At 40.4% G+C, this 24704-nt stretch overlaps 1 long non-coding RNA gene across 1 annotated transcript; it reads left to right on the forward strand.

Annotated features, from left to right (window-relative positions):
• The first annotated feature begins 22570 nt into the window (after window positions 1-22570).
• On the forward strand, window positions 22571-24249 carry LOC124252724. The gene is made up of 3 exons (XR_006892014.1): window positions 22571-22604; window positions 23600-23717; window positions 24202-24249. It is a non-coding gene; the product is annotated as an uncharacterized LOC124252724 (long non-coding RNA).
• Window positions 24250-24704: the final 455 nt, after the last annotated feature.

Below are 24704 nucleotides of genomic sequence, written 5' to 3' on the forward strand. Positions count from 1 at the left end.
TTTTATACCCATCATTGAGACTATCTGGTCCCCAACTTTCATGTGCATTGCATGTGAATTGTGTATTCTGTGACACTACACGCCGAAATTGAAAATCATGCTGTTAAATACGGGTATTTTACGGATGGTGCGTTTTTTATTGTAATGTTTCAAAACATAAACACCATAGGACTCATTAACAGAGCAAAACCTTTCGCCTGACTGCCTGACTGAGTTTGGTTTTACGCCGCTTTTAGCAATATTCCAGCAATATCACGGCAGGGGACACAAGAAATGGGCTTCACTCATTGTACCCATGTTGGGATTCGAACCCGGGTCTTCGGCGTGACGAGCCAGCGCTTTAACCACTAGACTACCCCACCGCCCCCAAAACCTTTGTAAAATGAATCACGTATTCATTCATTGCTACATTCAATTGCTATTTTCATGATGCGTTTCTTTTTTGGGAGAGTATTTTAACAATACACGACTAGAGCATGTCTTGGCTGCAGGTTTTGATAGGACAATAGGGTCTTATCACTGTAATATAATCGCTATTGAAATAAGTCTCGGCACACTGCCAATCGATATTGCACAATGCCGTCTACCTATACCCATTTACGCTACTAGGTATACATAAAAGGCAAAGTGTATGGGGTTTCTTCTTAGCCAGTGTTTATGTTGCTGATTGATTGTTCTCATGCGTCAGCGGTTGTATGCCTTGTTGTGTTTGTCAAACCCAATATCCATAAAGCTTGTTCTATATTGCAAACCCCAGGAGTTGAAATTATACCTCGATTGATATCGGCGTATGGGTTAGAGTCTGTAGTCGTCAATATCAAGTCACTGCTCGTGATCCCTCCTGTGAGAACGCCCAGCTACGGGACGAGAACTTTCAAGGATGCTGCCGCAAAGACGAACGAACTGCCTAACTGCATGAATGTTTAAAAACTGTTCAAATCTACATGACTTCAAACGAAGTCTCAAAACTCATCTCTTCAGATCTAGATGACTAGTTTCATCTCAAGTGACTATGTTTTTCAATTCTGTGCGCTTTGAGCATTTACTGTGATTGGAAATAGCGCTGTACAAATGGACTATAACAAAGAGAATATTAACATGAAATGTCGGCTTTGCAATGAATTTACAGAGACTGTCCAACACCTTGTCAGTGAATGCCCTTCCTTGGCACATACAGCATATCTTAAACGACATGATGGCATGGCTCGTTGCTTTTACTACCGTCTCCGACATGCCTGTGGCTTTGATTTCGAGGTCCATCCATGGTACGACCCTGAATATGTCCAGGGCGTCATGGAAAATGATGCTTTCAAACTTCTCTGGAATAGGCCCATATACAGTCTCAGAAGAATTCCTGCCAACAAACCTGATTTTGTCCTTTTTTGATAAAGCCAGTGAATTTATATATATCATTGAATTTTCTGTCCCTTTTGACACCAATGTGATTGACAAGATCAAGGGAAAGCATGATAAATATGCGGACTTGGCCTTTCAAATGTCTCACTTGCATCCCAAGTACACTGTCGTCAGGCTCCGCATTGTTCTCGGTGCCCTTGGTTTGGTACCTCCTGATCTTTTGGCGCAGATCAGGAGAGTGTCTGGGTTCTCCACCGGGAGCACAGCCCTTCTGACACTCTGGGTAATGCAGAAGGCTGCAGTGTTGGGGAGCCTTCATATTCTCCGGAAAGTTTTTGGTGCGTTCGACTAGGGAGCATTTCCTGGGAGAAGTCCCATTCGCTGTCTGGGCTGCATGTAGAGGGGGCAAGGGCCCTGAGCTGATGATGAGCCTTACCAGCCTGACAGTGCCAGGATCACCCGAACCCTCTCTGCTGCATACTATCTTTAATCTGTAAAACATAATAATAATAATAATTGGTGATGCATGTGAAGACCCATGATGAAAGCAAGGAATTCCACAGCTATTTTAAGCGTGCCAAGGTTGTTGGACAGAATCTGAAATTTGAGGTTGACTTTGCTGATAGCGATGTACTGCTGGACGGTACAGTGATGGGAGTAAACCAGGTGAAGTCCTTCACCAAGTCTGCCCAGAGTCGGTCTGCCCAGAGTCGCCTCTCCGTGGTGGGCCTAGATAAGGGAATTATATTCCCTGAACTAAACGTACATCACCCAGTTAGGGCTGACCCCCCGAAGCTGGTTTTTCACTGGGTTACCGACGAACAAGGAGCAAACCATCTTTTAACTCGGCAGCCCAGTCAGCCTTCCTCCGGTAGTCAAGCCAACCACACTGGAGATGGGACTTGCCCCAGGGGAAGGCACAGAACCCGACCAAGAATATCTTGGTCAAACCACCCTAAAACCACACTACTTGAGTGTGCAAGAGCGACAGGATGGCCTGAAAATCCACGTATCAATGGCAAGTCACTCAAGCTGCATTTGGACAATGCCATGCCCATGTATGCTTACCTGACGGAGCAAAATCTTCGAGATCAATTCCGGCGGATTAAAAATCTCATGCCCCGTCAGCCAGTTCAACCCACAACTGGTGCCCATCAGGAACCTTTGCATGAACAGAATGCTCAAGTGGCAGCAGACCCAAAACTTCTGATTGACGTCGATGTTAACCTCTCTTCTCTTCCTGATGCACAGGTTTGGACTGAAAGAAAGAAAAAATGGGAAAAGAAAAATGAATTCATCAAACAAAATAAACTTTTTAGAAATAATGAAAAACACTTCTACAGGCAACTCAAAACAAAGGGTGATGGTGAGCATGATAAACAGCCTTCCATGGATGCCAATGAAAGGTTCTGGAAACAGTTGTGGTCTATACCCGGCAACTGTAACCTTGAGGCACCATGGGTCCGTGATTATGACCATGCAATGCATGAGAAAGTAACTAGGTCGTTTGTCTGTTACATCTCACCAGATTGCCTGAAAAGTGTCATCAAAAAGTCCAAATCTAATACAGCTCCAGGACCTGATGGCATTCGAAACCGGTATTGGAAACTGTTCCCCTGTGCCCAAACACCATTACTTCACTGTTTCAATTCTCTTGTGGACACAGGTGATGTTCCTCCATGGTTCTGCAAAGGTCGCACAATACTTCTCTCCAAGAAAGGAGACGTGACTGATCCCAAAAACTTCCGCCCTATCACATGTTTGAATATTCATTATAAAATATTCACAGGGTGTTTGACAAACCTCGTGTCATCCTACTGCTCTTCCAATGATATCATTTACAGAGAGCAGAAGGGGGCGAGAAAGAGATGTTGGGGGTGCAAGGATCAACTTCTTGTACAAAACATGATTTTAGAAGAGGCTAAAGCATATCAGCGCAACCGCTCCATGTGCTGCATTGACTACAAAAAAAGCATACGACTCTTTTCCTAACAAATGGATTCTGAAGTCTCTTGATTGTATTGACCTCCCTGAGCGACTTCTTGATTTACTCAAGTCTTTAATGAGTTGCTTGTCGACTCAACTTGAGATGTACTGGCAAGGGCAGGTGCAGACTTCGGAATCTATTCCAATCAGAATGGGAATATTTCAGGGGGATTCCTTTAGTCCTCTGCTTTTTTGTCTGTCTTTAAATCCTTTAAGCTTTCTGCTCAATAAAGAGGAGGGTTACCGTCCCCGACCTCCTCAGCACAGATCCCCAACACCGCTTACTCATCTCCTTTACATGGAATGACATCGAGCTCCTTGCCAAAGGAGATTCCAATTTGAAAGAGCAGGTTCTCCTTGTCGAGTCCTTTTCTAGTGATATTGGCATGACATTTGGACTCGACAAATGCAATACTCTTCATGTGAATCATGGCAAGCTAACTAATGACGGATCGGTCAAGTTTCAAGGGGGAGGAGTTATTGAGCATCTTGTGGAAGATCAGGCCTACACCTATCTTGGAATGCAAGTTCGAGACAAGCTCCAGAATGCCCAGATTCAAGAAAAACTTCGGGCCGAGTAGAAATCTCGCTTAAAGAAAATCTGGAGCTCAGAGCTAAATGCTCAAAACAAGGTCAAAGCCACAAATACTTTTGCTGTGCCAGTCCTTTCTTATTCCTTTGGAGTAGTTGATTGGACAAAACAAAACATCCAGAGTCTTGACCGTCTGACCAGAAGGATCATGTCTGATAACAGAGCCCACCACCCTCGTTCCTCTCTTAACCGCCAATCAATTCTGGAGGTCGGGGTTTGATTAATGTTGAGGCTCTTCAAGATATAATTTTATTGTGTACTTTTGCACATATTTATTTATCAGATGATCCTCTGGTGATGCGTGTGAAGACTCATGATGAAAGCAAGGAATTCCACAGCTATTTTAAGCGTGCCAAGGTTGTTGGACAGAATCTGAGATTTGAGGTTGATTTTGTTGATGGCGATGTACTGCTGGACGGTACAGCGATGGGAGTAAACCAGGTGAAGTCCTTCACCAAGTCTGCCCAGGGTCGGTCTTTTGTGGAGAAGCTTTCTGAGAAGCGATTGCATCGTGTGTACATGCAGTGTGTTGAACAGAATAGCAATCCCACCGACTCCTTCGCCTGGATGAAGTCGGCTGGTCTTAAATGTGAAACTGAGGGCTTCCTTTTTGCTGCTCAGGACCAGTCACTTCTCACTCGCAATCGCCTAAATGTGATTCTTAAAGAGAATATTTACATGAAATGTCGATTTGCAATGAATTCACAGAGACTGCCCGACACCTTGTCAGTGAATGCCCTACCTTGGCACAAACAGCATATCTTAAACGACATGATGGCATGGCTCGTTGCTTTTACTACCGTCTCCGACATGCCTGTGGCTTTGATTTCGAGGTCCATCCATGGTACGACCCTGAACATGTCCAGGGCGTCATGGAAAATGATGCTTTCAAACTTCTCTGGAATAGGCCCATATACAGCCTGAGGAGAATTCCTGTCAACAAACCTGATCTTGTCCTTTTTGATAAAGCCAATAAATTTATATATTTCATTGAATTTTCTGTCCCTTTTGACACCAATGTGATTGACAAGATTCAGGAAAAGCATGATAAATATGCGGACCTCACCTTTGAAATGTCTAACTTGCATCCCAAGAACACTGTCGTCAGGCTCCCCATTGTTCTCGGTGCCCTTGGTTTGGTACCTCTCGATCTCTTGGCGCAGATCAGGAGAGTCCCCGGGTTCTCCACCGGGAGCACAGCCCTTCTGACACTCTGGGTAATGCAGAAGGCTACAGTGTTTGGGAGCCTTCATATTCTCCGGAAAGTTCTTGGTGCGTTCGACTAGGCAGCATTTCCTGGGAGAAGTCCCATTCGCTGTCTGTGCTGCATGTAGAGGGGGCGAGGGCCCTGAGCCTTACCAGCCTGACTGTGCCAGGATCACCCGAACCCTCTCTGCTGCATATTATCCATAATCTGTAAAACATAACGATAATCAGCAATGTTTGACTAAACCAATAAATGAGCGAGTTAAATTTATAGACACAGCTTTGATTCTTGTGTCTTGCAAAAAAAAACAGTCGTGAAGATCCGGATTAGAATTGGTCTTCAGCAACCCATGCTTGTCGTAAGAGGCGACTAACGGGATCGGGTTGTCAATCTCGCTGACTTGGTTGACACATGTCATCATAACCCATAAATTGTCGTACATCAACGCTCATGTTGTTTTACACCGGATCGTCTGGTCAAGACTCGATTATTTACAAACCGGGTATTGCTAGAATATTGCTTAGTGCCGCGCTATAACAACAAAAGCAAACAAACAAACAAACGAACCACGTGTTATCAGTGTAAGCAATATGCTTGTGTGTGTATGTAAGTGGCGGGTAATGAAGCTGTCTTGAGACCTATTGCGTTGCTGAACGTATCGAGGCTGTAAGTGCACCAATACAATTCACAGTGAGATATATATTTAACGCATAAATTATAGGGATTATAAATATTGTCAGTACGTACTTGAGGAATGAATCACATTCGCATGTTCAATATATTAGCAGACCAGTCTTTCTTGCAGACGAATACAACTCGGTAAGAAATTACACTTTAGTACCATATTACTCGTAGTTTCAAATTAACTCATCTCCTACTGAGGGGATGGTCTCTCCTGGGACCTCAAGATAGCATTTTAAAGAGAAACAAATATTCAAGACTATACACTTAGCAAAGCACATTAGACCAACGCTGAGGTGTTCAGATTTAGGAGGAGTATATAACACGCCATCATTGTTCAACAGTTTCATAAGATAACTGGGGATCAATTGAAAAGCTTACATGCAACCATGTTCAATAAGATTAACAGCGAGCGATTTTCTGAAATAAGACACCGCATCACATATCAGCATTATCAGTATGATCCCTATGTATGTAAGCAATTGTGTCCGTTAAAGACACAAACGGATCTACAATGCATATGGTAATTGGTTTCCAAATCTTACTTGCAGAGGAATGAATTCTTTGGTCGTGTGTACACATTGTGGAGAAAAACTTGAAAGGACTGAAAGGGACATCCATTCAGCTTGTAAACAGTAAGTATGTGTTGATTTACATACAACGAAACACTTCAAGATGACTGATTCGTGGATAGTTTCGGGTTGGGTTTTGTCTTGTTTGATTGTTTGTTGTCTACCACCAATGATCCAATGTAAATAATCATGGCAGACAATCCAGTGATCAACAGGATCAGCACTGGTCCACGCAATTGGGTTACAATGACATGTGTCAAACAAGTCAGCGAGATTGACCACCCGATCCCGTTAGTAGTCTCTGGCGACAAGCGAGGGTTGCTGAAGACCAATTCTAATCCGGATCTTCACGGGTATTCGAGCTAGGATGGGTTGACGATATCTCAGTGATTGTCATAAGATCCAGGGCCTCAAATGGAGCTCGGTGATTTTGCAAATGTAGTAGACTATTGTATAGAAACCTCACGCAATAATTAATGGTTAAGATGCAACAGTCATCACTTATAAGCATCAGACAATCAACATGAGTGAGTGAGTTTGGTTTTACGCCGCTTTTAGCAATTTTCCAGCAATATCACGGCGGGGGACACCAGAAATGGGCTTAACACATTGTACCCATGTGCGGAATCGAACCCGGGTCTTCGGCGTGACGAGCGAACGCCTTAACCACTAGGCTACCCCACCGCCCCCAGACAATCAACGGGCAGATGAGTGTACGATGGATGAAGGCTGTCTCTATCGAAATTAGAAGTGGCGTTGAGGTGTGGACTTTAACACTCGCGTGTTTGGGGGACAAACGTTATGAAACGTGTTTCCAGAGTTGGTATGACGTTTTCATTAGATTCGGCGTTGAAATTAATGTTTGATCATAAACCGAATAGGATTTATCGGTATCATTTTGACCCAAACAGCCTATAAATAAGGGTAAGATGGATGAACGCCATCTAAATTGAAATTGGAAGTGACGTTTAGGTGTTGGCTCTAACATCGAAGTGTTACGCACAGAGGCATATTTACAAGTACGAGGAAGTGTTTATACACTTGAGCTGATATGGACGTGGTGACGGTAAAGTGGTGACGCCTCTTAAGAATACAATACGGATGACATATAAGGTACAGAATTGCCTGATAAGTGAGTGTCAGTATTTTGAATTTGATACGTTCAGGAATATGAAGCCAGTGGACAGATTGGAGAATGGGTGATGTGTGACAAAATGGTTGGCTTCTTGTTATAATACGGCCAGCAATGTTCTGAAACTTTTGTAACTTGCTGATCAACTCGTTAGAAACTCCAAACAATAAACTGTTACCATCATACTCATCATGATTACATTAACGTTCGGTTGATGCAGCAATGGTGTTTTCAATGAACCCACTACTTACAAATGTAAAACCTGACTCATCGTGCCAATATTGACGCAGTGTTATATCATGAAACAGTATTACTGTTGTGCGAGTTAATTCAATATGGACGTAATCTATCCAACAGTCAAAGCAGAATATATATGCATGTTCATGATCACAGTTTTGTACAAGTGAATCTTTTCCTTCGTCGCGGGAACGGTAGGTAGCCTAGTGGTTAAAGCGTTCTCTTGAGGCACCGAAGACCCGGGTTTGATTCCTCACATGGTTACAATGTGTAAAACTCATTTCTGGTGTCCTCCGCCATGACATTGCTTGAATATTGTTAAAACTGCGTGCAACTAAACTCACCCACTCCTTCATAGTTATTCGACTGTCAGCAAACCCATTGATGTGACAAGCGCCGACAGAAATGGTGTCTGGCATCTTGAATGGTGTAAGCAAGTGAATCAACGGAAATTCCAAGTCCAAAGTACCCATGAATATAATGAGTGAAATTTGTCGTGAGAGATCTGGTCACTGCTTTTCTGTCTGTTCTAGGCACATTGACAGATGCAATGAAGCTGTTGAGTCATTCAGAGGTACAATGGCGACCAGCCCGAACATCCAGTTCATGGGAATTCATGTTCACTATCTGTATGGCATCGACAAGAAATTAAATAACAAAGGGAAAATTGAGAAACAGGAGAAACGTGAAAAACGGAGTTTGAAACTAACAGAACTCACAAAATATGTCTCAGCTCTAAGAAATTCTAATGGTGGTTACTTACTTGTTCAAATTGTAGGTTTAATTCCAAATGAAAATTATGTTGGTGCTTTCGACGAGTTTGCAGATGAAACCCTGTACAGAATGATAGAAGACGGAAGAATGTTTGCAAGCGTGTATAATAAAAAAAGAAAGGCTAAGCGAAGCCCCTGGATGCATTAAGTTCCATGATGTCATCAGTATTTATGTCGTTAAAGGCACAGAATTTTCAACAGCGGATTTCAACACCAAAATATGTCTAGACTGGGGAATTGTAAACCCTTTACCAACCACGGTTAAACGGTTTGTTGTCAAAAAAGGAAACGGTTCCAGTGCCAGTCCTCGTGAAGAACTTGATTTCAGGTTCAATGGTGATTTTGAAACCATTCCTCAGTTGCAAGAGAAACGTGATTTACAGCTAAAAGCCTTCATGGAAGATAACCTCACAGTTACCTGGAAGGAATTATCGGACTATAATAGAGCAAGAACGACATGGGACGACTTTCGACTGAAGGAGTATGTCAGTGCTTTTACCAAAAACTCGCGAGGTGGATCCTTCCTGCTTGGAATAGGGGAAAAAGATAAAATCAGAGGTAAATACAAATCAAAAGATCTGCTTGTCCAAGGAGTGCCTCTTGAGGATGAAAATGCGTTCAGAGGCTACCTAAAAGAAGTAGCGCGTAACGAGAGCATGGTGTGTGATTTTGAAGGTGGCACTGCTAACTGGGACATGATGAAGGTGAGATGCACTCTTGTCCCTCCCGAAAAGAGACAAGCAAGTACCACAGGAGCTCAGCACAGTATGAAGTACTACGTTGTCGAAATACTGGTTTACCCAATCAATGGAATGGCATTTTATGACAAAAGAGGCCCTCTATCATGCCGAATCGTCAACAACACATGTACCCCAGTTGATGTAAAAACATGGTTCGAAAAGATTGCATTGACGAATAAGACTTCGTTCTGATGATTAACACATTGTCAGATGTCATTAAGAACAGACGACATATAGAGATCAATACAGATTGACAGACAGACATCTTCGTGATGTACATACATGTTTTAAATATTCATCTTGAGAATAGTAGCTACTTGTTTATAAGTACCTCGAAATAAAATGTCAATACCGCGGTTTTCTTTCCGTTATCAAACGTTCGTTTTATGTGTCTTGTCCTTGGATTTAGTAGGTTTTACCGTGTATTACCATGTCAAAATGTCACGTAAAAATAATTAAAAAATTATTTGATGTTCAAATTTATGTCCGGATTCAGTATATTTGAATATCTGGCCTTGGCAATCCTCGCCTATAACTCAAATATGTAGTCGTATACCTATGCTATATTTTCTTAAATGTGAAGATCCGGAATACAATTGATCTTCAGCAACCCATGCTTGTTATAAGAGGCGACTAACGGGGTTGGGTAGTCAGACTCGTTGTCTAATTAGTTTAAACGTACATTCTTACACCGATCTTATTTTTTTCGTCATGGATGTAATGAATGTCAGTATTCAGCATTTCACCACTATTACGCAAAGGCCACGGATATGTACAGGCATTGTCAACACAAACTTGCTGTTCGATTTGCTAGGGTTATTATCCTACTGGTTATTTACACTATTTGTAGATAGTGAGTTTGGCTTCACACAGCTTTGGCAACACTGTTTCATTTGTATATGTATTAAGTCTTGTCAACTTTATGTGGAGTGAGTCAGGATGATTATACATCGCTTTTAGCAATATTCCAGTAGTATCACTGCGGGGAATCGACTTCTGCGTCATGATTTGACGCTTTAACCATCACCGCTCCGCTTCATGTGGAGGAAAGCTATGAATGACATGAAACTTGAAAATTACATGCATCGTAGGATGCTTGCACAGTGTGATATGTACAACGATGGACGTGGGTTCATGGTTCTGCTAATTATAACTGTGGACAACTAGATGCCGAGAACCATCATGCCCCTTAGTAGTTATTGTTAGGTATATCTCATCTTTGTTCAAATATTTGCACATGATTCGTGTTTCTCTGTTGTGGAATGATCTGTGCATTAAAAGTTAGTGCCTTAAGCTTCGCATTGTAATAAAAAAAATTGAACTGGCACCGATGTGTTGGTTTTTATTTGCACTGTCGAAATCGTATACTGTGTTTTACCCGTGCCAGGATCCTCCATAAATACCTTATTTAAGACCTTTATTACACGTTATGAAATATCCATCGGGAACGAGACTAGCTAGACTGCAGTAATTGTCTTCTCTACTTTGGATAGGCATTACTTCGTTTACAAATACACCAGTGATATATGGACATTCCACAGGAATTTCGCATCAGCGTTATTATTGACGTGAATATGTCCAGGTAATAAGTCAGTGCTACTGCTTGTGGAATATCGTAGAAATCGTGGACGAATATCATCTATTCTCGGTCAGATCTGTATTTTGTATTCAGGGCCTTATGAATAAATTATGTCTTTAGTCCAGGTTAGAATTGAAATCACTCAACCCATGACTGTCGTAAGAGCAGCTGACGGGATCGGGTGGTCAGGCTGATGGTCCCTGATATATCGGATCTATATTGTGTAACGGCCACACTGAAATATTGATGCACAGAGATCCTCGTGAGGGTGTTCGAGACAATAGTATTTCCTGGCATACAATCTGCTTGTAAATGACATCGGAACAATGGACCCCAACAAATAAGCTTCCGTCTTAGCATTTAAAAATAACAATTGACAAACCTTTTCCGACATAAACGTTTCCCATTTCAAGTAAGCCAAGCACCATAATCCGAAATTGTCATCACGAAAGACATTCAATGTAACTAGAGAATAGAGCGTGTTTCCTTTCAAAGGACCGCGACATACCAATAAAACAGACGGTGCCATAACATCAATGTAACTAGAGAATAGAGCGTGTTCCCTTGCAAAGGACCGCGACATACCAACCAAAACAGACGGTGCCATAACATCCAATGTAACTAGAGAATAGAGAACGGTTGGTTGTCAAAAAAGGAAACGGTTCCAGTGCCAGTCCTCGTGAAGAACTTGATTTCAGGTTCAATGGTGATTTTGAAACCATTCCTCAGTTGCAAGAGAAACGTGATTTACAGCTAAAAGGCTTCATGGAAGATAACCTCAAAGTTACCTGGAAGGAATTATCGGACTATAATAGAGCAAGAACGACATGGGACGACTTTCGACTGAAGGAGTATGTCAGTGCTTTTACCAAAAACTCGCGAGGTGGATCCTTCCTGCTTGGAATAGGGGAAAAAGATAAAATCAGAGGTAAATACAAATCAAAAGATCTGCTTGTCCAAGGAGTGCCTCTTGAGGATGAAAATGCGTTCAGAGGCTACCTAAAAGAAGTAGCGCGTGACGAGAGCATGGTGTGTGATTTTGAAGGTGGCACTGCTAACTGGGACATGATGAAGGTGAGATGCACTCTTGTCCCTCGAAAAGAGACAAGCAAGTACCACAGGAGCTCAGCACAGTATGAAGTACTACGTTGTCGAAATACTGGTTTACCCAATCAATGGAATGGCATTTTATGACAAAAGAGGCCCTCTATCATGCCGAATCGTCAACAACACATGTACCCCAGTTGATGTAAAAACATGGTTCGAAAAGATTGCATTGACCAATAAGACTTCGTTCTGATGATTAACACATTGTCAGATGTCATTAAGAACAGACGACATATAGAGATCAATACAGATTGACAGACAGACATCTTCGTGATGTACATACATGTTTTAAATATTCATCTTGAGAATAGTAGCTACTTGTTTATAAGTACCTCCGAAATAAAATGTCAATACCGCGGTTTTCTTTCCGTTATCAAACGTTCGTTTTATGTGTCTTGTCCTTGGATTTAGTAGGTTTTACCGTGTATTACCATGTCAAAATGTCATGTAAAAATAATTAAAAAATTATTTGATGTTCAAATTTATGTCCGGATTCAGTATATTTGAATATCTGGCCTTGGCAATCCTCGCCTATAACTCAAATATGTAGTCGTATACCTATGCTATATTTTCTTAAATGTGAAGATCCGGAATACAATTGATCTTCAGCAACCCATGCTTGTTATAAGAGGCGACTAACGGGGTTGGGTAGTCAGACTCGTTGACTTGGTTGACACATGTCATCGGTTCCCAATTGCGTAGATAGATGCTCATGCTGTTGATCACTGGATTGTCTGGTCCAGGCTCGATTATTTACGGACCGCCGCCCTATGGCTTGGCTATTTCTGAATGCGGCGTAAAACAACAAACAATGCTTTGGCAATCTTTGTCTAATTAGTTTAAACGTACATTCTTACACCGATCTTATTTTTTCCGTCATGGATGTAATGAATGTAAGTATTCAGCATTTCACCACTATTACGCAAAGGCCACGGATATGTACAGGCATTGTCAACACAAACTTGCTGTTCGATTTGCTAGGGTTATTATCCTACTGGTTATTTACACTATTTGTAGATAGTGAGTTTGGCTTCACACAGCTTTGGCAACACTGTTTCATTTGTATATGTATTAAGTCTTGTCAACTTTATGTGGAGTGAGTCAGGATGATTATACATCGCTTTTAGCAATATTCCAGTAGTATCACTGCGGGGAATCGACTTCTGCGTCATGATTTGACGCTTTAACCATCACCGCTCCGCTTCATGTGGAGGAAAGCTATGAATGACATGAAACTTGAAAATTACATGCATCGTAGGATGCTTGCTCAGTGTGATATGTACAACGATGGACGTGGGTTCATGGTTCTGCTAATTATAACTGTGGACAACTATACTACCCCTCGAAAGTTTAGACTCACTTAGAGCACTCACTATATGTTATGTACATATATATGGTTACATCAAAGATGAATTTCTAACTTGGAGGAACCAACTGCAAACTTTATGCAGATGAATTGCATGAGGATCATGCATCTCATTTCTGAAAAGCATGACTTGTGCAAATATCATGCATGTGAACAGCTGCATTTTGGCGTAAAGATATGTTAAAGATTTCACCATTTTCACTGAGTTTCATCATTTATTGAACTCATGACAATAATCTTTACAACGTTACAAATTTGTTTTGCAATACATCAGTTCATGTGTAAACAGTACCTTTAAACAGTATTGAATATCTTGCAAAATCTAGTTGAGAACAGTTGACTGAAGTAAGTGGCTACATTTACACTGCAAGTCTAAACTTTTGATGGGTAGTATAGATGCCGAGAACCATCATGCCCCTTAGTAGTTATTGTTAGGTATATCTCATCTTTGTTCAAATATTTGCACATGATTCGTGTTTCTCTGTTGTGGAATGATCTGTGCATTAAAAGTTAGTGCCTTAAGCTTCGCATTGTAATAAAAAAAATTGAACTGGCACCGATGTGTTGGTTTTTATTTGCACTGTCGAAATCGTATACTGTGTTTTACCCGTGCCAGGATCCTCCATAAATACCTTATTTAAGACCTTTATTACACGTTATGAAATATCCATCGGGAACGAGACTAGCTAGACTGCAGTAATTGTCTTCTCTACTTTGGATAGGCATTACTTCGTTTACAAATACACCAGTGATATATGGACATTCCACAGGAATTTCGCATCAGCGTTATTATTGACGTGAATATGTCCAGGTAATAAGTCAGTGCTACTGCTTGTGGAATATCGTAGAAATCGTGGACGAATATCATCTATTCTCGGTCAGATCTGTATTTTGTATTCAGGGCCTTATGAATAAATTATGTCTTTAGTCCAGGTTAGAATTGAAATCACTCAACCCATGACTGTCGTAAGAGCAGCTGACGGGATCGGGTGGTCAGGCTCCTTACTTGGTTGACACATGTCACAGTATGGCATTGTCGTAGATCGAGGCTGACGCCTTGGAGCAGGGGATGGCCTGCTCCAGACACCCCCCGGGAAGATTGCAAACACACAAGACGGTGATTGATCAGAAAAGCAAGCAGAACATGTAACCCGATTCCGGTAATGAATACGCTTCGCTGTGTGAATATGAATGTTTTATATTCGTCCCTGATATATCGGATCTATATTGTGTAACGGCCACACTGAAATATTGATGCACAGACATCCTCGTGAGGGTGTTCGAGACAATAGTATTTCCTGGCATACAATCTGCTTGTAAATGACATCGGAACAATGGACCCTAACAAATAAGCTTCCGTCTTAGCATTTAAAAATAACAATTGACAAACCTTTTCCGACATAAACGTTTCCCATTTCAAGTAAGCCAAGCACCATAATCCGAAATTGTCATCACGAAAGACATTCAATGTAACTAGAGAATAGAGCGTGTTTCCTTTCAAAGGACCGCGACATACCAACCAAAACAGACGGTGCCATAACATCCAATGTAACTAGAGAATAGAGCGTGTTCCCTTGCAAAGGACCGCGACATACCAACCAAAACAGACGGTGCCATAACATCCAATGTAACTAGAGAATAGAGAACGGTTGGTTGTCACAAAAGGAAACGGTTCCAGTGCCAGTCCTCGTGAAGAACTTGATTTCAGGTTCAATGGTGATTTTGAAACCATTCCTCAGTTGCAAGAGAAACGTGATTTACAGCTAAAAGGCTTCATGGAAGATAACCTCAAAGTTACCTGGAAGGAATTATCGGACTATAATAGAGCAAGAACGACATGGGACGACTTTCGACTGAAGGAGTATGTCAGTGCTTTTACCAAAAACTCGCGAGGTGGATCCTTCCTGCTTGGAATAGGGGAAAAAGATAAAATCAGAGGTAAATACAAATCAAAAGATCTGCTTGTCCAAGGAGTGCCTCTTGAGGATGAAAATGCGTTCAGAGGCTACCTAAAAGAAGTAGCGCGTGACGAGAGCATGGTGTGTGATTTTGAAGGTGGCACTGCTAACTGGGACATGATGAAGGTGAGATGCACTCTTGTCCCTCCCGAAAAGAGACAAGCAAGTACCACAGGAGCTCAGCACAGTATGAAGTACTACGTTGTCGAAATACTGGTTTACCCAATCAATGGAATGGCATTTTATGACAAAAGAGGCCCTCTATCATGCCGAATCGTCAACAACACATGTACCCCAGTTGATGTAAAAACATGGTTCGAAAAGATTGCATTGACCAATAAGACTTCGTTCTGATGATTAACACATTGTCAGATGTCATTAAGAACAGACGACATATAGAGATCAATACAGATTGACAGACAGACATCTTCGTGATGTACATACATGTTTTAAATATTCATCTTGAGAATAGTAGCTACTTTGTTTATAAGTACCTCCGAAATAAAATGTCAATACCGCGGTTTTCTTTCCGTTATCAAACGTTCGTTTTATGTGTCTTGTCCTTGGATTTAGTAGGTTTTACCGTGTATTACCATGTCAAAATGTCATGTAAAAATAATTAAAAAATTATTTGATGTTCAAATTTATGTCCGGATTCAGTATATTTGAATATCTGGCCTTAAGCAATCCTCGCCTATAACTCAAATATGTAGTCGTATACCTATGCTATATTTTCTTAAATGTGAAGATCCGGAATACAATTGATCTTCAGCAACCCATGCTTGTTATAAGAGGCGACTAACGGGGTTGAGTAGTCAGACTCGTTGACTTGGTTGACACATGTCATCGGTTCCCAATTGCGTAGATAGATGCTCATGCTGTTGATCACTGGATTGTCTGGTCCAGGCTCGATTATTTACGGACCGCCGCCCCATGGCTTGGCTATTTCTGAATGCGGCGTAAAAACAACAAACAATGCTTTGGCAATCTTTGTCTAATTAGTTTAAACGTACATTCTTACACCGATCTTATTTTTTCCGTCATGGATGTAATGAATGTAAGTATTCAGCATTTCACGGCTATTACGCAAAGGCCACGGATATGTACAGGCATTGTCAACACAAACTTGCTGTTCGATTTGCTAGGGTTATTATCCTACTGGTTATTTACACTATTTGTAGATAGTGAGTTTGGCTTCACACAGCTTTGGCAACACTGTTTCATTTGTATGTATTAAGTCTTGTCAACTTTATGTGGAGTGAGTCAGGGATGATTATACATCGCTTTTAGCAATATTCCAGTAGTATCACTGGGTGGGAATCGACTTCTCGTCATGATTTGACGCTTTAACCATCACGCTCCGCTTCATGTGGAGGAAAGCTATGAATGACATGAAACTTGAAAATTACATGCATCGTAGGATGCTTGCTCAGTGTGATATGTACAACGATGGACGTGGGTTCATGGTTCTGCTAATTATAACTGTGGACAACTATACTACCCTCGAAAGTTTAGACTCACTTAGAGCACTCACTATATGTTATGTACATATATATGGTTACATCAAAGATGAATTCTAACTTGGAGGAACCAACTGCAAACTTTATGCAGATGAATTGTATGAGGATCATGCATCTCATTTCTGAAAAGCATGACTTGTGCAAATATCATGCATGTGAACAGCTGCATTTTGGCGTAAAGATATGTTAAAAGATTTCACCATTTTCACTGAGTTTCATCATTTATTGAACTCATGACAATAATCTTTACAACGTTACAAATTTGTTTTGCAATACATCAGTTCATGTAAACAGTACCTTTAAACAGTATTGAATATCTTGCAAAATCTAGTTGAGAACAGTTGACTGAAGTAAGTGGCTACATTTTACACTGCAAGTCTAAACTTTTGATGGGTAGTATAGATGCCGAGAACCATCATGCCCTTAGTAGTTATTGTTAGGTATATCTCATCTTTGTTCAAATATTTGCACATGATTCGTGTTCTTTTGTGGAATGATCTGTGCATTAAAAGTTAGTGCCTTTAAGCTTCGCATTGTAATAAAAAATTGAACTGGCACCGATGTGTTGGTTTTATTTGCACTGTCGAAATCGTATGCTGTGTTTTACCTGTGCCAGGATCCTCCATAAATACCTTATTTAAGACCTTTATTACACGTTATGAAATATCCATCGGGAACGAGACTAGCTAGACTGCAGTAATTGTCTTCTCTACTTTGGATAGGCATTACTTCGTTTACAAATACACCAGTGATATATGGACATTCCACAGGAATTTCGCATCAGCGTTATTATTGACGTGAATATGTCCAGGTAATAAGTCAGTGCTACTGCTTGTGGAATATCGTAGAAATCGTGGACGAATATCATCTATTCTCGGTCAGATCTGTATTTTGTATTCAGGGCCTTATGAATAAATTATGTCTTTAGTCCAGGTTAGAATTGAAATCACTCAACCCATGACTGTCGTAAGAGCAGCTGACGGGATCGGGTGGTCAGGCTCCTTACTTGGTTGACACATGTCACAGTATGGCATTGTCGTAGATCGAGGCTGACGCCTTGGAGCAGGGGATGGCCTGCTCCAGACACCCCCCGGGAAGATTGCAACACACAAGACGGTGATTGATCAGAAAAAGCAAGCAACACGTGTAACCCGATTCCGGTAATGAATACGCTTCGCTGTGTGAATATGAATGTTTTATATTCGTCCCTGATATATCGGATCTATATTGTGTAACGGCCACACTGAAATATTGATGCACAGACATCCTCGTGAGGGTGTTCGAGACAATAGTATTTCCTGGCATACAATCTGCTTGTAAATGACATCGGAACAATGGACCCTAACAAATAAGCTTCCGTCTTAGCATTTAAAAATAACAATTGACAAACCTTTTCCGACATAAACGTTTCCCATTTCAAGTAAGCCAAGCACCATAATCCGAAATTGTCATCACGAAAGACATTCAATGTAACTAGAGAATAGAGCGTGTTTCCTTTCAAAGGACCGCGACATACCAACCAAAACAGACGGTGCCATAACATCCAATGTAACTAGAGAATAGAGCGTGTTCCCTTGCAAAGGACCGCGACATACCAACCAAAACAGACGGTGCCATAACATCCAATGTAACTAGAGAATAGAGAACGGTTGGTTGTCAAAAAAGGAAACGGTTCCAGTGCCAGTCCTCGTGAAGAACTTGATTTCAGGTTCAATGGTGATTTTGAAACCATTCCTCAGTTGCAAGAGAAACGTGATTTACAGCTAAAAGGCTTCATGGAAGATAACCTCAAAGTTACCTGGAAGGAATTATCGGACTATAATAGAGCAAGAACGACATGGGACGACTTTCGACTGAAGGAGTATGTCAGTGCTTTACCAAAAACTCGCGAGGTGGATCCTTCCTGCTTGGAATAGGGGAAAAGATAAAATCAGAGGTAAATACAAATCAAAAGATTCACTTGTCCAAGGAGTGCCTCTTGAGGATGAAAATGCGTCTTCAGAGGCTACCTAAAAGAAGTAGCGCGTGACGAGAGCATGGTGTGTGATTTTGAAGGTGGCACTGCTAACTGGGACATGATGAAGGTGAGATGCACTCTTGTCCCTCCCGAAAAGAGACAAGCAAGTACCACAGGAGCTCAGCACAGTATGAAGTACTACGTTGTCGAAATACTGGTTTACCCAATCAATGGAATGGCATTTTATGACAAAAGAGGCCCTCTATCATGCCGAATCGTCAACAACACATGTACCCCAGTTGATGTAAAAACATGGTTCGAAAAAGATTGCATTGACCAATAAGACTTCGTTCTGATGATTAACACATTGTCAGATGTCATTAAGAACAGACGACATATAGAGATCAATACAGATTGACAGACAGACATCTTCGTGATGTACATACATGTTTTAAATATTCATCTTGAGAATAGTAGCTACTTGTTTATAAGTACCTCCGAAATAAAATGTCAATACCGCGGTTTCTTTCCGTTATCAAACGTTCGTTTTATGTGTCTTGTCCTTGGATTTAGTAGGTTTTACCGTGTATTACCATGTCAAAATGTCATGTAAAAATAATTAAAAAAATTATTTGATGTTCAAATTTATGTCCGGATTCAGTATATTTGAATATCTGGCCTTGGCAATCCCTCGCCTATAACTCAAATATGTAGTCGTATACCTATGCTATATTTTCTTAAATGTGAAGATCCGGAATACAATTGATCTTCAGCAACCCATGCTTGTTATAAGAGGCGACTAACGGGGTTGGGTAGTCAGACTCGTTGACTTGGTTGACACATGTCATCGGTTCCCAATTGCGTAGATAGATGCTCATGCTGTTGATCACTGGATTGTCTGGTCCAGGCTCGATTATTTACAGACCGCCGCCATATGGCTTGGCTATTTCTGAATGCGGCGTAAAACAACAAACAATGCTTTGGCAATCTTTGTCTAATTAGTTTAAACGTACATTCTTACACCGATCTTATTTTTTCCGTCATGGATGTAATGAATGTAAGTATTCAGCATTTCACGGCTATTACGCAAAGGCCACGGATATGTACAGGCATTGTCAACACAAACTTGCTGTTCGATTTGCTAGGGTTATTATCCTACTGGTTATTTACACTATTTGTAGATAGTGAGTTTGGCTTCACACAGCTTTGGCAACACTGTTTCATTTGTATATGTATTAAGTCTTGTCAACTTTATGTGGAGTGAGTCAGGATGATTATACATCGCTTTTAGCAATATTCCAGTAGTATCACTGCGGGGAATCGACTTCTGCGTCATGATTTGACGCTTTAACCATCACCGCTCCGCTTCATGTGGAGGAAAGCTATGAATGACATGAAACTTGAAAATTACATGCATCGTAGGATGCTTGCACAGTGTGATATGTACAACGATGGACGTGGGTTCATGGTTCTGCTAATTATAACTGTGGACAACTAGATGCCGAGAACCATCATGCCCCTTAGTAGTTATTGTTAGGTATATCTCATCTTTGTTCAAATATTTGCACATGATTCGTGTTTCTCTGTTGTGGAATGATCTGTGCATTAAAAGTTAGTGCCTTAAGCTTCGCATTGTAATAAAAAAAATTGAACTGGCACCGATGTGTTGGTTTTTATTTGCACTGTCGAAATCGTATACTGTGTTTTACCCGTGCCAGGATCCTCCATAAATACCTTATTTAAGACCTTTATTACACGTTATGAAATATCCATCGGGAACGAGACTAGCTAGACTGCAGTAATTGTCTTCTCTACTTTGATAGGCATTTTCGTTTACAAATACACCAGTGATATATGGACATTCCACAGGAATTTCGCATCAGCGTTATTATTGACGTGAATATGTCCAGGTAATAAGTCAGTGCTACTGCTTGTGGAATATCGTAGAAATCGTGGACGAATATCATCTATTCTCGGTCAGATCTGTATTTTGTATTCAGGGCCTTATGAATAAATTATGTCTTTAGTCCAGGTTAGAATTGAAATCACTCAACCCATGACTGTCGTAAGAGCAGCTGACGGGATCGGGTGGTCAGGCTCCTTACTTGGTTGACACATGTCACAGTATGGCATTGTCGTAGATCGAGGCTGACGCCTTGGAGCAGGGGATGGCCTGCTCCAGACACCCCCCGGGAAGATTGCAAACACACAAGACGGTGATTGATCAGAAAAGCAAGCAGAACATGTAACCCGATTCCGGTAATGAATACGCTTCGCTGTGTGAATATGAATGTTTTATATTCGTCCCTGATATATCGGATCTATATTGTGTAACGGCCACACTGAAATATTGATGCACAGACATCCTCGTGAGGGTTTTCGAGACAATAGTATTTCCTGGCATACAATCTGCTTGTAAATGACATCGGAACAATGGACCCTAACAAATAAGCTTCCGTCTTAGCATTTAAAAATAACAATTGACAAACCTTTTCCGACATAAACGTTTCCCATTTCAAGTAAGCCAAGCACCATAATCCGAAATTGTCATCACGAAAGACATTCAATGTAACTAGAGAATAGAGCGTGTTTCCTTTCAAAGGACCGCGACATACCAACCAAAACAGACGGTGCCATAACATCCAATGTAACTAGAGAATAGAGCGTGTTCCCTTGCAAAGGACCGTGACATACCAACCAAAACAGACGGTGCCATAACATCCAATGTAACTAGAGAATAGAGCGTGTTTCCTTTCAAAGGACCGCGACATACCAACCAAAACAGCCGGTGCCATAACTTTCCACGAACAATATCATAACTTTTTCAGGTGATGAAGGGTCATGCTAATACCGATATAATAAAATTATAATTTGATTATTTTAATTTCAGATGGCACTCTTTAACGACAAAAAGCTTAAACACATTGGTGAAAAACGAAAAGATGAAGAAGAGCAATTTGGCCAAGTATGGACTATTTTATTCTCATCCCTCAAATTCAGTTGTTGGCAGTCTTTAGCATATTTTCATATTATGTATTGTCCAAATTGTGCTATTAGTTTTAACTACATATGCTAGTTTTAAATTCGAATTGTGATAGTCTAGTTGTTTCACTGTCCTTTGACGAAGGGTTTTATATTATATACATATTCTTTATAATCAAAATTGTTCTCTTCACGATATGGCTGAAATATTGCTGATGTGACGTTAAATATCAAATCACTCACTCACTCACTCATCTCGCATCTTAACGAGCGCATAAGAAGTCTGGCACCCATGTTTTGAACCAAACCCCGAAGGCTTAACCACTTCCAACTTGTCTTTATTTTTCCAAACTGCAGTAATGCAATCTATGCCATATTTGGGATTACGCTTTCTCAGTACTAAGAAAGTGTAATCCCAAATACAACATGTGTTACATTTGACCACTTTCTAAATGGCATCCTTTCTGCGTTTTTTTTCACAACATTGAGGGGTACAACAGAGCATGCTGATCCTTTCACCACGATTTCAGAGAGCGTCACACGGCTCTTGCTAAGAACATTTAAGGCTGAAGCAAACATTCCAATCAAGTTTTATTGTAGTGAAGGGCATTTCAAACTTTGACTCGTCAGTGATACAAAAGGGTCCGTTGAAATTCCACATATCGACTTTTATCATATGTTTCCGATATATTTTTCAGGTGAACTTTTGACTAGGTTCTATGATTTTTTCATCCCTGGTTTGTAAGTGATTCATAAAAACATGCTTATGATATAGCCGGAATTGTACAATCGACTTCTCTTCTTCAGACCAAGAAAGTATGACGCCCTAAGCTATGTAGCAGCCCCATTTGAGCTTAAGGTGAGTTGTTTTCCTTTCTATACCTATATCAGAAAGTCATAGTATCGTAAAAATGTACTCAGTCATATGAGATGTTTGCGAAATTAAGAGTAGTTGTAGTAGTTCCCATAAAGTTATGATAGTAGAAGTAGAATTAACAGTAGTAGTAATAGCAATAGCAATGATAGTAGTAGTGGTAATAGTAGTAGTAGTAATAGCAAAAGTAATGATAGCAGTAGTTATAATAGTAGTAGTAGTTATAGTAGTAATAGTAGTAGTAATAGTAGTAATAGTGGTAGTAATAGTAGTAATAGCAATAGTAATGTTAGTAGTAGTGGTAATAGTAGTAGTAGTAGTAGTAATATCAGTAGTGGTAATAGTAGTAGTAATAGTAGTAGTAGTGGTAATAGTAGTAGTAGTTGTAGTAATAGTAGTAGTAGTAATAGCAGTAGTTATAATAGTAGTAGTGGCAATAATGAAAGTAGTAGTAATAGCAGTAGTATAATAGTAGCAGTAGTAATATAGATAGTAGTAGTAATAGTAGTAGTAATACTAGTAGTAATTGCAGCAGTAATGATAGTAGTACTAGTAATACCAATAGTAGTAATTGCAGCAGTAATGATAGTAGTAGTAATTGTAGTAGTAATACCAATAGTAGTAATTGCAGCAGTAATGATAGTAGTAGTAATTGTAGTAGTAATACCAATAGTAGTAATTGCAGCAGTAATGATAGTAGTAGTAATAGTAGTAGTAATACTAGTAGTCGTAGTAGTAATAGTAGTAATAATAACAATAATAATTGTAGTGGTAATATTATTAGTAATACTACTAGTACTATTATCTATACCGTTACATATTTTGATGGTGAAAGCAATATCTGACGCCTTGAAGCTCAGTGACGAGTACAGTTTGCCAGGAACATGGTCCTGTTATCAACCCTCACACTACAAATGGCATAATTGTGTTTCATACACGGACATATCAGTGGAAACTAATTAAAAGTTGTTATTTTTCAGACTAACGTCTGCGTGGAACCGCAGCAATTCAACATTCAAACGAAAGACTTCTTTCTACCATCACTACAACAGATTGGTGACAGTATCAAAGACATTCGAGAATTCTACTGTCCTCGTGGTATGTTCTTGTTTCTATCCGTCCAAGAAAGGTTGTTACATCAATGTTCCAATACACTGACAAATTTAAGATTGAAAAAATCCCAGGAAGTAATTAATTGGTATGTCCCTATTGAAATGTGACATGTTTGTATGTCGCCCCATTCAGCAATATTCCAGATATATGGCGGCGCTCTGTAAATAATTAATTCTGGATCAGACAGTCTTGTGATCGACAGCATAAGCATCGATCTACGCAACTGGGATACGATGACATGTGCCAATCAAGTCTGACAACCCGATCCCGTTAGTCGCCTCTAAGTTGCTAAATTTAAATTCTAACCCGGACGTTAACGTGTCGGAATGTGTCACGTCCCCCAACACATGCAAATAAATATTTCCTGTATTAAATGCAGATGATTTATATATATATATGGTCACAGTAAAATGCATTCAAATGTTATTATAAAATAACTATCACTGATATTCATGATTTATACTTGCAGGTAAACTTAGCATTGTGCCTAAAAGCCTTACCGCCAGTCTAAAGAGGACCACTGAGAAACTTGTAACTTTCCTTCAAGAAGAAACATTTTCTTTGTCCAAAAACAGTGGACTGATAGACACAGCCAAACCAAGACTTCTTCAAGAAACAGATGGTTTCATCTTTATCGCTAAGACATTGTGTTTTCCATTAAATATACCGTGCAGTGAGTTGCCATCAGATATCCACTGCGACATTGTCCCGATGCTCTCTCAACCCGCATTTGTGCTGACTGTAGCTTTGATAACGACACCCCAGAAGCAAGGAAATACAACGTCAGTGTTGCTAGAGGGCTGATCACCTCCCTCAATAGGTTCATTGACGATGACTTTTCAGCAGTGTTTGGTGTTGTGTGCAAGTCTCATCTTGACTCATGTGATACATTTCAATCCAAGTTGAAGACGCTTGCGCATTCATGTAGCAGATTTGTTACGTTTGACTCCCTTTACATGTCAGAAGGAAAAT

This window comes from Haliotis rubra, unplaced genomic scaffold, assembly GCF_003918875.1.
Source record: "Haliotis rubra isolate DU_JTF1 unplaced genomic scaffold, ASM391887v1 Scf522, whole genome shotgun sequence".
Taxonomy (NCBI): domain Eukaryota; kingdom Metazoa; phylum Mollusca; class Gastropoda; order Lepetellida; family Haliotidae; genus Haliotis; species Haliotis rubra.